Here is a 15,470-nt window from a genome sequence, read left to right on the forward strand (position 1 = left end):
TCGAACTGGTTACTATCGTCTTACTATAAACCTGATGGGTCAAACAACTGTATAAGCACGTGGTACTGGTCTCACAAAGTACACCCCACGTGGGTTGAATACAAAGAAAAGTTGCTATATTGAAAAATATTGTCAAGATGAGACGTGATAATCTCACGGACATTCGCATTTAAGATTGATGATCTTAGTTAGAGTTACTGATCAACACGTGGTTCCACGTTACTCACAAAGTAGCGACAAAGCAAGTATTGGAAGATATTCTAAACTTCACACTCGAATTACACTGCGTTGCAATTTAAGATAACGTTAGATATTTTAGATCTAAACCTGAAATAAAGGTGATTAAATTTTCAGTTAGGCTGAACTTAAGAAATCTATTGTCCTACGGACTTAGCAGACACGAGCTTAGCCGCAGATCTTACCACTTCAAAGGCTCGCCGCAGACAGACTGACCTGCGCTCCTACCAAGGGTGCTTCCGTATACAAAACGGAAGTGACCAGAGAGGCAGCTTCCTATACCAACATGACAAGGGACGGACAGGACCACACTAAGAATAGAAACCTCTTTGCTTTTATAAAGCGGAGCTACCTGTTCCGACGTTGGTCCTACCGTTCTGTAGAAGACAGGCTTGTCTGCTACCATCAAGCATGTAACTAGAAACACATTTGCTCATTCATCCTTTCACAGAGAAGGGAAGGGGGATGACAGTATCTTATCATATGCAGTATATAAAACAAAGCAGATGTAGGTTCCGTATGAGATTGTGTGACATGAATTACATATAAACTGTGTTTTAAAGTGTAGTAGTGTGACAGATCGTTCTTGATTATGTGTAAAAGTAACACGTTCCACTGCTCAGTCTCCTCCCAGATAGTCAGAAACACCACAGTAAATTTAGAAGTGGAATGTATGCCGTAAATGACAACAGTTTTAAGAAATTAACATGAAAGTAATCCAACAGAGATCTTTCAACGTGAAACCACTGGCAAACCCGAGCAGGTCATACAGAAACGTTTTAGAAACTTCTCAAACAATTTAAAGCACCTTCCACTTGAAGTTCTCAGCCAGCCACGGGGACTCCCGGAAACAGTGGCAGGAAAATGCTACATATTCTTAACCGTTGATTCCTAGGCGCCTGTACGGCGACAGGAGACGCATCCCGAAGGGGCAGAAAAAGAATCTGTAGTCGATTCCTGTCAGATGGCTCATTGCTACCTCTTTTCGATTTTTGCCTGCACTCTTGACAAATGGAGGCTAACCTCACTGGGCCGCTCCACACGACAGCTCTGAGGTGTGCTGTAAAATTATTTAAAAAAATAAAAACCTTCCAGATCGCCCCCGACCTGCCCAAAGTCCGTGGCTTCCTCTCTTTTCTAGCCAGAGCAAAAATTGGTTTTGTAAAGCAGGCTGTCCCACAGTCGGTAGCCTAAAGCTTTCCGCTATCAGCCAATACAGTTAACAAACTGTGGTGTAACTATACCACACACTCAACACTGCTGTTCGCGATTGTGGCTGGTGTGGTCTACAAGTGGGTTCCTGCCCAGGGTAGTGTGTTGGGACGAGAAGTAAGACTTGTGCATCTGGAGTAGCACGTTAATTGTAGATTAGCTCTTCTCTGGCCCTACAGTCCCCAGGGTCGGTCGTCCACGTGTCGAGGCGTTTCTCAGGCCAATTTGACGACCTCGTTAGTGTCCACTTCTTCACCCTCAGCCTGTGGCACACGCCGCGCAGCCACTGCTGTCAGCCAGCCTCAAGGGACCCCTCAAAGGCTGCTCTACCTCCGCTTTCGTTTGAGCCTGGGCCCATCTGCTAGGCGAGCTTAATGTTAGCGACGGCATGCCATTGGCCCACGCCGTTGCTTCTCCCCAAGTCCTCCGTGTGGTGAACCCTTCACTGCTCTGCTGTGCCCTGTCGGTGCTAAGCCTCCATATGACAGTCACCTGCATAAACTATATATCGAGTCTTAACCTACAGTTTATGACTAATGTTACAACATCTTTACATTTACGTAAATGACATTTCAAACTGAAGAATAAAATCTAATTTAAATTAAAATTCGTTGCAATAGAGAGAAACGACATTAATATTGTTTCCCTACAATTACCTTTATGTGATTATTCCACTTTAGGTCGCTCCTGGCCTTCACTCCCAGGTACATTACGTACTTACTACTTGTATCCTCATGGCTTTGAGCACTACGGGACTTAGCAGCTGAGGTCATCAGTCTCCTAGAACTTAGAACTACTTAAACCTAACTAACCTAAGGACACCACACACATCCATGCCCGAAGCAGGATTCGAACCCGCGACCGTAGCGGTCGCGCGGTTCTGGACTGAAGCGCCTAGAACCGCTCGGTCACTCTGGCCGGCTTGTATCCTTAGTCGGGAGCACGATGGCGTCCGCTCCTCCTACGGACTGCAGCTGAGCAATCGAGAACCAGATATTAAGGAGCAGCGCTGCTTTTATTAACAATATGGGATCTTCTCGTTGCGTTGAAAAATACTGATGTTGGTGGCGCCAGTTTGAAGAAGCATATTATGTGAGGGATTCGCCCAAAGTAACCAATTTTTTTTCCATTTGTTACGAAGAGGTGTATGGTGCATTCTTTGTTCAGACAGCATAAGAAATTAGGATTTTTTTTAAATTACCAAGTTTCTACAAGACGGGTTACATCCCCATGTTTGCAGGATTATTATGACAGAAACCGCTTCATTGTTCAGAATTATTTAAATGATGAGTTATGGAAGCATGTAAGTTGGTTCTCAACATTTTTAAAGGTGAGATTGTAAGAGACAGAGAGACTTATTAGAAATAGGCACACCGTTGCTGAGGTACAATTTAACTCGATGAAAGCAGGCCTCTGGGATGGACCGGGGTTAGCAGAGGACAGTTGCTTCCTTTATCGTAGGTACACTGCTAGCAGTTGAAATTGCATTACCACTAACCGGGCACGTCATAATTGTAAAATACGTATGAAGTCACCTGCCTATTTGTGTATGCGAATGATTGGCATTTCATTGCAAGCACACAAAGTAAAAGTAACATCATCCACTTTCTGTATGTAAGGATTAAGTGAAATATTCATAAGTCATTTGAATATTGGTCGTTTGCAAGAAGATCGTTCTATGACTCGTGTAAGAAAGAGAAACGCCTACCAACACATGTCGCTTTTGATAGCTGTAAGATTATCGGCAATCGAGAATGCGCTATATCGTTTTGCCATTTTGCTTCTTGCGTTGGTCGGGATCCTACGATTGCTACGCAAAAATGGAATCGATGAGTTCAGAAGCACCGTGTTATAATTCCTCTTTCACTTCAATTTAAAGATTAAATGTTAGTTATTTGGTTACTAGCAAGGAGAGAAAGCGCAATTACCTTAACAACGTGAGCTAAGGCAGAACTCGGCGTAATCAGTGATCACCCATTTGTTGCTAACAGGGTGGAAAAAACCATGGATCTGTATTACACAGCCTGTGTGGGCTTCGCAATGCAGCAATTCTTTATAAGGTATGGGACTTCGTGTGATAAGTTTAGAATAAATGCGAGTTCTGTTATTGATCATGCGATATGCATTTAAGGCTGCTGTAAAATGGCGTCCAGTCAGTGGCATCACCGTATTAGCATCACCCAGTTTAACTCGTTGGTCAGCTTTACAAACGCTCCAAAAGAATTTAAAAATCGATTTTACGACAAGGAATCATAATAGTATTAAATAAAACATTATCTCTTTCAAGATTGCATTATTAATCTAAGAAGAACAAAAACAAGAATATAACCAACTTATACGATACTAGGCGAGGTGACAGAAGGGGTTTGCAAAAGAGTGATACAGGAAGATAAATTTTATCTACACCTTGTTTTTTTAAACAGTCGCAATGGTTATCCATAATTTACTTACTTCGCAAACGTATATGCTATTATCTGAGCGTTCACAAGGCTGTGCGGGTTTATACTTTTTTTGTTGTTTTATAATACCGCCGTTCAGGATCCGCAAGGCCCCATGCGACTAGCGCCCGAGAAGAGAAGAGACATATTGTTGCCCAGTCGTTCAAAACTGGTTCAAATGGCTCTGAGCACTATGGGACTTAACATCTATGGTCATCAGTCCCCTAGAACTTAGAACTACTTAAACCTAACTAACCTTAGGACAACACACAACACCCAGCCATCATGAGGCAGAGAAAATCCCTGACGCCGCCGGGAATCGAACCCGGGAACCCGGGCGAGGGAAGCGAGAACGCTACCGCACGACCACGAGATGCGGGCTGCCCAGTCGTGCAGGACCGTATAGCCGCGTCAAACGCCTTGACTAAGAGACTCACGAAAAAAAACATGCTGGAACACGTACGTCGCAGTACGTGATGCTGCAGGTCTTATGAGTGGCAGCAGCCGCTCCTGGCGCGGAGCGAGTAACTATTTCAGACGAGTTTAATAATTCTTAACTGCATGTAAGCTCTCGATAACACACGAACCTTTGGTGGGTACCTTTTCAATTACATATTGATTTCTCGTGAGCCTTGCGCGAAGCCAAGCGTTGGCGAAGCGTTGCGGACAAGCCAACTAGTGCGACGTCAGAAGTTCGTTGACGAGGCCAACGAGTTATACAGGAGCTGCAACAAACGTGCGACTTCTCAATAGTCGGCTTGTCCGCCACACTTCTCGAACGCTCGGCTGCGACTAGGGCTCACGGGAAATCAATATTTAATTGAAAAGATACCCACTGAAGGTATTAGTTTCATCTTGTGCTATCTAGAACTTCCGTGCATACAGGGTGTTACAAAAAGGACTGTTAGCGAGGTGGCTATCCACGTGGCTTCCCTTGCCGCGGCAGTATGTAGTGGCGCGCCGAACAATGTGGCACCCAACGACGCGCTAGGCTAAGGAGTCACAACATTTCGTCATTTCATACCAATCGCCGTTCTGCGTACAGCGTCACGATGGACGTATGCATGTGTGAACACTCCGGCGTAAACGAACGTTGCCAAGTCATTGGATACACAACATGATCACCGTTGGTTCGCCCAGCCTGTAATTTGGACAGCAGTCGTTCCATTGAGGATGGTAGCTGTGTCCGTTGGTCGATGTCTCCGTGGTGTTGTCAATCACCAAGCTAAAGCTTGATTGTATGTTGCCCGTGTTGCCAGAAAGTGTTTGACCGCTGTTGAGGTAGCCCGTCCTCCAGCTCTCTCGCCCACTGCAAACTTGGTCATGGTTTGCCACGAAACTCGCTCACTAATCACCATCCACAAGACTGATGAAAATAGAGGCGAAACAGCGTGGAATGCTGTATCGATGTCTGCCATTTAGGATCCAGCGGGGCTCCACCCATCGTTGCTGCCAGAGATGGCAGCTCTCGGTGGAAAATTTCCCATCATATATAGCGTCAAGTCACCAACAAATTTAATCATGCGATCTTCCTGCTATAATGCATATGCGTAATAAGTAAAATTTCGATCCTGTTGTTGCAATGGTAATGACCAACACTAAATTATTTGGGAATAAAAGTTGAGGGTCCTCAGTTTTAGCAATCTAAGTGCATGTATTTTTCCCTGGCATATATGATGAATCGATCTAAACTCTTCAGACAAATTTATGTATGTATGGGTCGTCGAGTCCGATTCATAATAAACAGACGGGTGCTGCCACTTGAAAAGTTTTTATTGATTTCAGGAATCAGTATGTAACATAGGAGGAAGAGTGTAGAGCATTATTATATCACTTTTTACCATATTTACATGTGGTGCGTAGGTCTTGAGATACGCTCTAAGACAATAATAATGACGCATCACGAATTAATTATTCGAATGGGGCGTAAATCAGTAGACGTGATGTACATATACAGATAAACAAATGATCACAATTTCAGGAAAACTAGAAGATGTATTCAAAAGAAGGAGCTCCACAAATTGTGCAAGTCAGTAACGCGTTGATGCACTACTGCCCGATACGTAAGCATTTATTCGACTTCACACTGATTGATAGAGTAGTTGTATGTCCTTCTGAGGGATAGAGTGTCAGATTCTGTCCAGGTGTCGCATTGTATTGTCAAAATCCCGAGCTGGTTGGAGGGCCCTGCCCATAATGCTGCAAACTTTCTAAGTTGGGGAGAGATCCGGTCAATGGTGCCGCCGAGTGGCCGAACGCTTCTAGGCACTACAACCCGGGACCACGCGGATGCTACGGTCGCAGGTTCGAATCCTGCCTCGGGCATGGATGTGTGTGATGTCCTTAGGTTAGTTATGTCTGAGTAGTTCCACGTCTAGGGGACTGATAACCTCAGATTTTAAGTCCCATAGTGCTTAGAGCCATTTGAACCATTTTGAACCAAAATTCTTTAGAGAACGCTATGTATGTAGGGATCGTCTAGTCCGATTTATAAAAAACAGACGAATATTAAAATTTGAAAGATTTTTACCGGTTTCGTTGATCAGTAGGTAACTACGGGGAAGATAATAGCGTATTATTATGTCATTTTGTATCATATTTTGAATGAATGAATATCTGGTAAGGTTTTATGGCACCAAACTGCTGATGTCATCGGTCCCTAAGGTTATACTCTGCTTAATCTAACTTACGCTAAGGACGACACACACATTCATGCCCGAGGGAGGACTCGATGTCCGAAGGGGGGAGCCGCGCTGATATCATATTTTCGTGTGGTGCGTAAGCCTTCAGATATTTCGAATATCTCAAGTAAATTTCTTGATTGAGTTTGTGTACTCAATGTGTCATAGGCTCAATGAAACAATTTGAAACACTCATACAAAAGAAATGCAAGAAATCCAACATTTGCAGAAACAGAAAAACTCAACAAGCCCCAAATCCACCAACATACAAGGTAAGTACCACACAGAAACATAGTACATGGTACACTTTGACTTACACTGATAAACTAACACACAGACGGAAAAATGCTACAAATACAGGTATTCCATACAGCACATAAAACAGTGCAAATTCTCCAAATAAATTTAAGGAGAGCAGACGTTTCACACTTTCTGACGAGTCTCTTGTTCCCTGACAAACTAAGGCATCTTACAAGCATGGAGGACAGATTGCAAGGAGCAGGGATATACAAACTTGAAAGTAAAAGTTTTGATAGGATATACACAGGAACGACATGCAGGCATTCCAAAGCTCGTTACAATGAAGACATCAGGTGGTACAAGTATGGAACGTACCAATCTACAATGACAGAGCACTTACAGCACCATAACCAACATCATACCAACACAGAACACGACATAAAAATCATCAGGATAAATAACCGCAACAAATGCCTGACCCCAACGCAGGGACAGTACCACATCCAGAAAGCCATCTCAGATAACAAACGCATGATAAACGATCATACATATACCAACAGCAACTCCGCTAAACTTAATAAAAGAAGTGATACGCTTAAAAAAAGGTATGCTTACATACACCCTTCCACACCAAACTGAACAAAATTCACGCACACATACAATGAAACATTAAAAGAATGGTGGCACGCATACACACCTAACCATACTAAAACAAGATGGATACAAATTCTCTGTCTCTGTCTGTCTCTCTCTCTCCCCCTCTCTCTCTCTCTCTCTATCCTCAATATACAACGTGTAAAACAAAAAACAAAAATAGTATAAACACAAAGAAGTTCTAAGAAAAAATCGTTTTATTCAGTTGCAATAATATGGATCGAACGTGAAAGTTATCAAAAAAATGGTTCAAATGGCTCTGAGCACTTTGAGACTTAACTTCTGAGGTCATCAGCCCCATAGAACTTAGATCTACTTAAACCTAACTAACCTAAGGACATCACACACATCCATGCCCGTGGCAGAATTCGAACCTGCGACCGTAGCGGTCGCGCGGTTCCAGACTATAGCGCCTAGAACCGCTTGAAAGTTATCAACGTAGTGTTATACACAACTGACGACACCAGGATCATAAAAGTTAAAGATGTCGAGTAGGTTCGTTTCATAAACTAACAAGGGAGACGCTCCATCGAACACCCCCCCCCCCCCCCCCCCCCCTCCCCAGATTTAGTGGAAAATGGGCCAGTAAACAGCCCATCAAAAGCTGAACATCAAGATCAAGCATGAAAACAGGAAGAATGTGTACTGAACCGTGAAACAAAAAGAAAAATAGAAACAATGAACGTAACAAGAGCAAGAAGCCCAAAATGAGCATTCTGAAAGTACAGTGTTATAGTTCAAATGGCTCTGAGCACTATGGGACTTAACATCTGAGTCGTCAGTCCCCTAGAACTTAGAACTACTTAAACCTAACTAACACAAGGACATCACACACATCCATGCCCGAGGCAGGATTCGAACCTGCGACCGTAGCGGTCGCGTGGTTCCAGGCTGAAGCGCCTAGAACCGCTCGGCCACTCAGGCCCGCAACAACAATGTTGTGGTTAAGTGGCTTCTGGCACGGTAGCTCAGCGTGTTTGGTCAGAGAGCCGATGGCCATCTGTAATAAAAGCTCTGGGTAAAGGAATCAACGATCAAATTGAACGGATGACATGTGACGTCCGCCCAGAACAAACGGAGGGAACAATACCGAACAAAATTTAAAAAGAAAGTGGTGACCGTGTGGGACTGCCAAGCAGGCGAGCTGTGTTCATGACTCCCTCTTACCAATTTTTTTTTTTTTTCGCTGTATTCAAATTTGTGTCTGTATCGTAGTGTAACCTTCGTCTGCAACAGCGACGACAGTTGATTCTGCACAACTACTCTACTAACAGCCGAAATCAACCTTCCGTATAGGAATCGCAGACTATTGATGACATGGCGACAAATCAACCGAATCCTTCACCGGAAATTTACGTCTCTTGTGTCATACACGGCATTACTGACAGTACGTGTGTCATATGACAGGAATCTCTTACCGACGTACCTAATTTATACAGCTGGTAAGGTAGTGAGATAAGCCTCCTTATCCGGTTTAAGTGTTAGTACGAATATGAATGTGAATACTCCCAAGAAAATGATGAAAACATAATAGTTTGTCACAAATGAACGCAGCTGTTTCACAATCACACAGTTTCTCTGTGCTCTGTCAAAACATATGTTTTAACGTTTTTGAAGTTCCGTTCCGTTTTGAAAGTTTTGACTCTTGAATTTCCTGTTTTCCCTTCTTCGAACATAGTTCACACCCGTTTATTTGTTGTTTACGTTTCTGTCAGACGTCTATGTGGTATTTTGCCTGCTGTCAAAAAATGGTTCAAATGGCTCTGAGCACTATGGGACTTAGCATATATGGCCATCAGTCACCTAGAACTTAGAACTACTTAAACCTAACTAACCTAAGGACAGCCTGCTCTCACTATTCATCAAGTTTACTTGCGATGGAAACGTATTCTTACTACATGACTCATATTCCATAACCAACGAATGACATGACGATTGCCAAGACTACAGAAAGAGAACAAACATTTGAATAATGTTGTGAAAAAAATGAATGGCAGTGTGGTATGTTGAACACGACCCGTCCGCTTGACAGTCCGACGCCGTGACAACTTTTTTTTTTTCCTTTTTGTTCCGTGCTTTTCGTTGCGTTTGGTCTGGGCGGATGTCACGAGATATCCGTTCAAGTTGATCGTTCATTCCTCTACTCAGTGTTTTATTACATAGGGCGAGCAGCCCTCTGACCGGACACGCTGAGCTACCATGCCGTCTCGCCACCATACGCTGCTGATGTTTGTGTATGCTCAGTGTCGTACGTGTTAAGCTTGGACCGTTCACTATACCTATTTTGCTTTCTTTTCCACAATTCAGTACACCTTCTTCCTGTTTTAATGTTTGATCTGTGTTCAGTTTTTGACGAGCTATCCATCCAGTCTTACCACTAAATCTGAGGGGTGAGCGATGGGAAGTTTCCTATGTAAGTAGTTTTCTATGTAAGGTAAATCTGTGGTAGACAATAACCTTTGTGTGACGAAAAGTCGTGTGTAAGACGCGTAGATGACTGAATTACGCCAAACAGACTTTGACAGCCTATCCTCTCCTCAAAAGAATATGTAATATATCTCATTAGAAAATATCCGGCGCACTCGTTTCAGTAAATCCAGGAACCCTTTCCCGGAAATTCAAGAGGGAGTCACTGCGCTATGGGCCGTTTCATTACTGGGTAATAGCCAGTTCCTTGGGCCGATGGGCACGTTGTGTAATCACGTTGTCTCTCTGCTAAGAAGAGAAGTGACAGCATTAAATTACCTTCTCGGTTAGCGTAATTGCTACGAGAGCAAGCGAGAACGGTGGGCTCACCCCCACCCTCTCCCCCTTTAACCTCTACACGGGACGTGCTCCCACAAGCGCGCCAACGCCGCCCTTACGCGGGCATACAGCGAAACGGCCCGCCAAACAAGAAAAGGGGCCTCGGGACCAGAATAGGGCGGCGGTTAATAAAGACTATTAGACAAAAGAGCACGGCGCGCTCATTAATTAACCGCAGAGACACGTGTCGGCCGGGCAGGCGGCGCGTGTCGGAGAAGACGCCCGCTGCATAATGCATGAGCGAAGGCGGCTGGCCTAGCAGAGTCTGCGCATGCGCGAACCCCGGCACCCAGCACGCTTGCTGGGGGGAACGCCCCAGTCTGGCCACGTCTGCCCGCCACCCAACACACACACACACACACACACACACACACACAACGCTATTGTGCAACGTCCCAAATCTACTCAGCTATCTGAGTAGCACGGAATGGCCACCAAAATGGAAACTCCGCGAGAAATGCAGGCTAAGAATGAAAATGCAGGTGCTAGCCAAGCCTGCCGGTAGCGCTATTGTATTAGGCTACAAGTCGTTTCTGTAATTTCCTCAATCTGCTGCAAGTGTCAGTCGAAGCCAGTAACCTGTCCTGCGACACTGTCAGTGCATTATGTCGGAGCTAATTGAATGCGAACGTTGGCAAATTGTCGGTGATCGTATGGTGAGTGCTTCTATAACAAAAGAAGCCAAGGTGTCTGGTACTTTAAGAGGCACCGTATCGAAGATCTGTACCGCCTAAAGGAAAAATGGAAAAACGTCATATGCTAAGTCACAACGTGGACGCATATACACTACTGGCCATTAAAATTGCTACACCACGAAGATGACGTGCTACAGACGCGAAATTTAACCGACAAGAAGAAGATGCTGTGATATGCAAGTGGTTAGCTTTCCAGAGCATTCACACAAGGTTGGCGCCGGTGGTGACACCTACAACGTGCTAACACGAGGAAAGTTTCGAACCGATTTCTCATACACAAACAGCAGTTGACCGGCGTTGCCTGGTGAAACGTTGTTGTGATGCTTCGTGTCAGGAGGAGAAATGCGTACCGTTACGTTTCCGACTTTGCTAAAGGTCGGATTGTAGCTTATCGCGATTGCGGTTTATCGTATCGCGACATTTCTGCTCGCGTTGGTTGAGATCCAATGACTGTTAGCACAATATGGAATCGGTGGGTTCAGGAGGGTAATACGAAAAGCCGTGCTGGATTCCAACGGCCTCGTATCAGTAGCAGTCAAGATGACAGCCATCTAATCCGCATGGCTGTAACGGATCGTGCAGCCACGTCTCGATCCCTGAGTCAACAGATGGGGTCGTTTGCAAGACAACAACCATCTACACGAACAGTTCGACGACGTTTGCAGCAGCATGGACTATCAGCTCGGAGACCATGGCTGCGGTTGCCCTTGACGCTGCATCACAGACAGGAGCGCCGGCGATGGTGTACTCAACGACGAACCTGGGTGCACGAATGGCATAACGTCATTTTTTCGGGTTAATCAAGGTTCTGATTCCAGCATCATGATGATCGCATCCGTGTTTGGCGACATCGCGGTGAATACACATTGGAAACGTCTATTCGTCAGCGCCATATTGACGTATCACCCGGCGTGATGGTATGGGGTGCCATTGGTTACACGTCTCGGTCACCTCTTGTTCGCATTGACGGCACTTTGAACAGTGGACGTTACATTTCAGATGTGTTACGACCCGTGCCTCTACCCTTCATTCGATCCCTGCGAAACCGTTCATTTCAGCAGCATAATGCATGACCGCATGTTGCAGGTCCTGTACGGGCCTTTGTGGATACAGAAAATGTTCAACGGCTGCCCTGGCCAGCACACTCTCCAGATCTCTCACCAATTGAAAACGTCTCATCAATGGTTGCCGTGCAACTGCGTCGTCACAATACGCCAGTCACTACTCTTGATGAACTGTGGTATCGTGTTGAAGCTGCATGGGCAGCTGTACCTGTAAACGCCATCCAAGCTCTGTTTGACTCAATGCCCAGGCGTATGAAGGCCGTTATTACGGCCAGAGGTGGTTGTTCTGGGTACTGATTTCTCAGGATCTATGCGCCCAAATTGCGTGAAAATGTAATCACATGTCAGTTCTAGTATAATATATTTGTCCAATGAATACCCGTTTATCATCAGCATTTCTTCTTGGTGTAGCAATTTTAACGGCCAGTAGTGTATTAGATTCCAAGTCATTTCTGCAATTTCCTCAATATGCTGTAAGTGTCAGTTGAGATCAGTACACTGTTCTGTGTGGCTGTGAGTGCATTATGTCGGAGCTAATTGAATGCTAACGTTCGCAAATTGTTGGTGCTCGTATGGTGAGTGCCTCTGTAACAAAGGAAGCCAAAGTGTTTCAAGAGGCACCGTATCGTTGATTTATATCGCATAAAGGGCAAATGGAAAAAACTTCATCCGCTAAGTCACAACGTTGACGGAAATGTGTGTTGAGTGATCGTCACGGGCGATCATTGAAGAGGACTGTGACGAAAAATAAGAGAGCGACAGCTGCACTCGCGAACCACGTCGGCACAAAGACAGCACCGAGTGAACTGGATGAGTAGGAAACTGCAGCGCGATCTAGAATTCCAAAACCAGTCATCAGTGATGCAAATACCCGTAACAGGAAAACGTGGCAGTGAAGCCAAAAAACCTAGACTGTGGAGCTATGGAAGCTTCTCATTTGATCGGATGAGTCCTGTTTCACACTGTTTCCAACTTCTGGCCGAGTTTATGTCCCAAGAGTGAAACATGGCGGGGATTCGGCGGCGATTTGTGCAGCAATATCGTGGTATTTCAAGGCGCCAAGGATACTTTGCAGGGTCGCAATGCTGTCAAGTATCATGTGAACATGTTGGCTGATCAACCCCATCCCATGGTACAGTGTTTCTTCCACACCAGTGAAGCTGCGTTCCAGGACGACATTTCACATCGGCAAGGACTGGTTCTGCAAGCACGAGGATGAATTGTCACATCTTCCCTGGCCGTCACAGTCATTGTATCTTAATATTACTGAGCCTTCGTGGTTTACTTTGGAGGCGTGGCTGTACAATCGCTATCCCTCTCCATAAGTGTTACCATAACTTGCCACTACTTTGCTGCAGCACTAGTATAAGATTCCCTTGATGATCATACGGTGTCTTTTTTATTCATTTCGAGACGACTGGAAGCTGTTTTGAATGCCAGCTGTTTTCCTTAAGCATATTAGGCATGGTAATTTGGCCGGCCGGAGCGGCCGAGCGGTTCTGGAAGTTAAGTCCCACAGTGCTCAGATCCATTTGAACCATGGTAATATGTTGTGTGTCTGGTGTTCCCATATTTTTGCCCCCCCCCCCCCCCATCCCCCAGTACATCTATGCCTGTACTCCGCACAACAACCTTACGATGTGAGACGGAGGGCGCTGTGTGTATTGCAGTCGCTTAGCCCTTCCTGTTACAGTAACGAATGGTGTTCGGGGAGGGTCAGTAAGCCACCGTGTGAGCTCGACACTCTCTCATCGCCTTTACGAGAGATGTGCTCAGGAGGAAGCAGTATACTGACTGCCTCCTTGAAGAACGTACGGCTCTCAGAATTTTTAAAGCAGACCACACTGTGTTCCACAACGCCTCTTGCAGCATCTGCCACCGGAGTTGGATGAGCATATCCGTGAGGTTTTAGCGCTTACGAAATGAACCTGTGCCGAAACGCACTGATCTTCTGAGACTCCTCTTTGTTTCCTCTGTCAGTCGTATCTGATAACGATACTGGACTCACAACCAATGAACAAATAACGGTGAAACAAGAATTTTATAAGCTACCTCCTCCGTGGTTGTAATACACTTTACAACTGTTCTGTTTTATAGCTCTTTATGGGTATAGCGTAGAGTGTAAGTGGTTGAAACTATTTCCTGAAAAATGTGAATACTTAAGCCCTGTATTGTGCAGTCGAAAGAACAGTGGTGTGTTGCGTGACATCACAGTGGACAGTTCTCAACATCTCAAAAATACACCAAAATAAAACCAATTAAATCATCCATCAAACGAACTAATAAGTTTTATCTGAATAAATTATCCAACCCCCTATGAACCATTGACTTTGTCGTTGGTGGGTAGGTTTGCGTGCCTCAGCGACACAGGTAGCCATACCGCAGGTGCAACCGCAACAGAGGGCTATATGTTGAGAGGTCCGACAAACGTGTGGTTTCTGAAGAGGGGTAGCAGCCTTTTCAGTAGTTGCAGGGCAACAGTTTGGATGATTCACTGATGTGTCCTTATAACATCAACCAAAACGACCTCGCTGTGCTAGAACTGCGAAAGGCCGGCCCGGGTGGCCGAGCGGTTCTAGGCACTACAGTCTGGAACTGCGCGATCGCTACGGTCTCTGGTTAGAATCCTGCCTCGGGCATGGATGTGTGTGATGTCCTTAGGTTAGTTAGGTTTAAAAAGTTCTAAGTTCTAGGGGACTAATGACGTCAGATGTTAAGTCCCATAGTGCTCAGAGCCGTTTGAACTGAGAAAGGCTACAGCCGTAATTTTTCCAGAGGGCATGCAGCTCTCCTCTGTGGTCAAATGATGATTGCATCCTCTTGGGTAAAATATTCCGGAGCTAAAATAGTCCCCCATTCGCAACTCCCGGTGGGCGCTACTCAAGAGGATGTCGTTATCGGGAAAAACGAAACTGGCGTTCTCAATGTAGACGGGGGTTAGGAATGAAAGAGGAAGCCACCTATTAGAATTTTACACAGAACATAATTTAATCATTGGTAACATTTCGTTGAAGAATCATGATAGAAAATTGTGGACACCTGGAGACACGTGTTTCAGACTGGTTATATAATGGTAAGACAGATTTTGGAACAAGATTTCAAATTGTAAGACATTACCACAGGTTATTAATTATGAACGGTAGATTAAAACTGAATAAATTGTGAAAAGATAGGAAATTAAGGAGACTGGACCTGGATAAACAGAAAGAACCACAGGTTGTTGAGAATTTCAGAGCGAGCATTAGGGAACGATTGGCAAGAGCGGGGAAAAGGAATATCGTAGAAGAAAATGGGGTAGCTTTGATAGATGAAATACTGAAGGCAGCAGAGGATCTAATAAGTAAAAAGACGAGGCCCAACAGAATTCTTTGGATAATGGAAGAGATATTAAATTTGCTTGATGAAAGGAGAATATACAAAAATGCAGTAAATGAAGCATGTGAA

General features: G+C 44.8%; 1 non-coding gene across 1 annotated transcript; it reads right to left on the minus strand.

Annotated features, from left to right (window-relative positions):
* Window positions 1-8,302: 8,302 nt before the first annotated feature.
* On the minus strand, window positions 8,303-8,386 carry Trnas-gga (transfer RNA serine (anticodon GGA)). The gene is given in 2 exon segments: window positions 8,303-8,337; window positions 8,347-8,386. It is a non-coding gene; the product is annotated as a tRNA-Ser (tRNA).
* Between the last annotated feature and the right edge of the window lie 7,084 nt (window positions 8,387-15,470).

This window comes from Schistocerca gregaria, chromosome 1 (genome assembly GCF_023897955.1).
Source record: "Schistocerca gregaria isolate iqSchGreg1 chromosome 1, iqSchGreg1.2, whole genome shotgun sequence".
In the NCBI taxonomy this organism is placed as follows: Eukaryota; Metazoa; Arthropoda; class Insecta; order Orthoptera; family Acrididae; genus Schistocerca; species Schistocerca gregaria.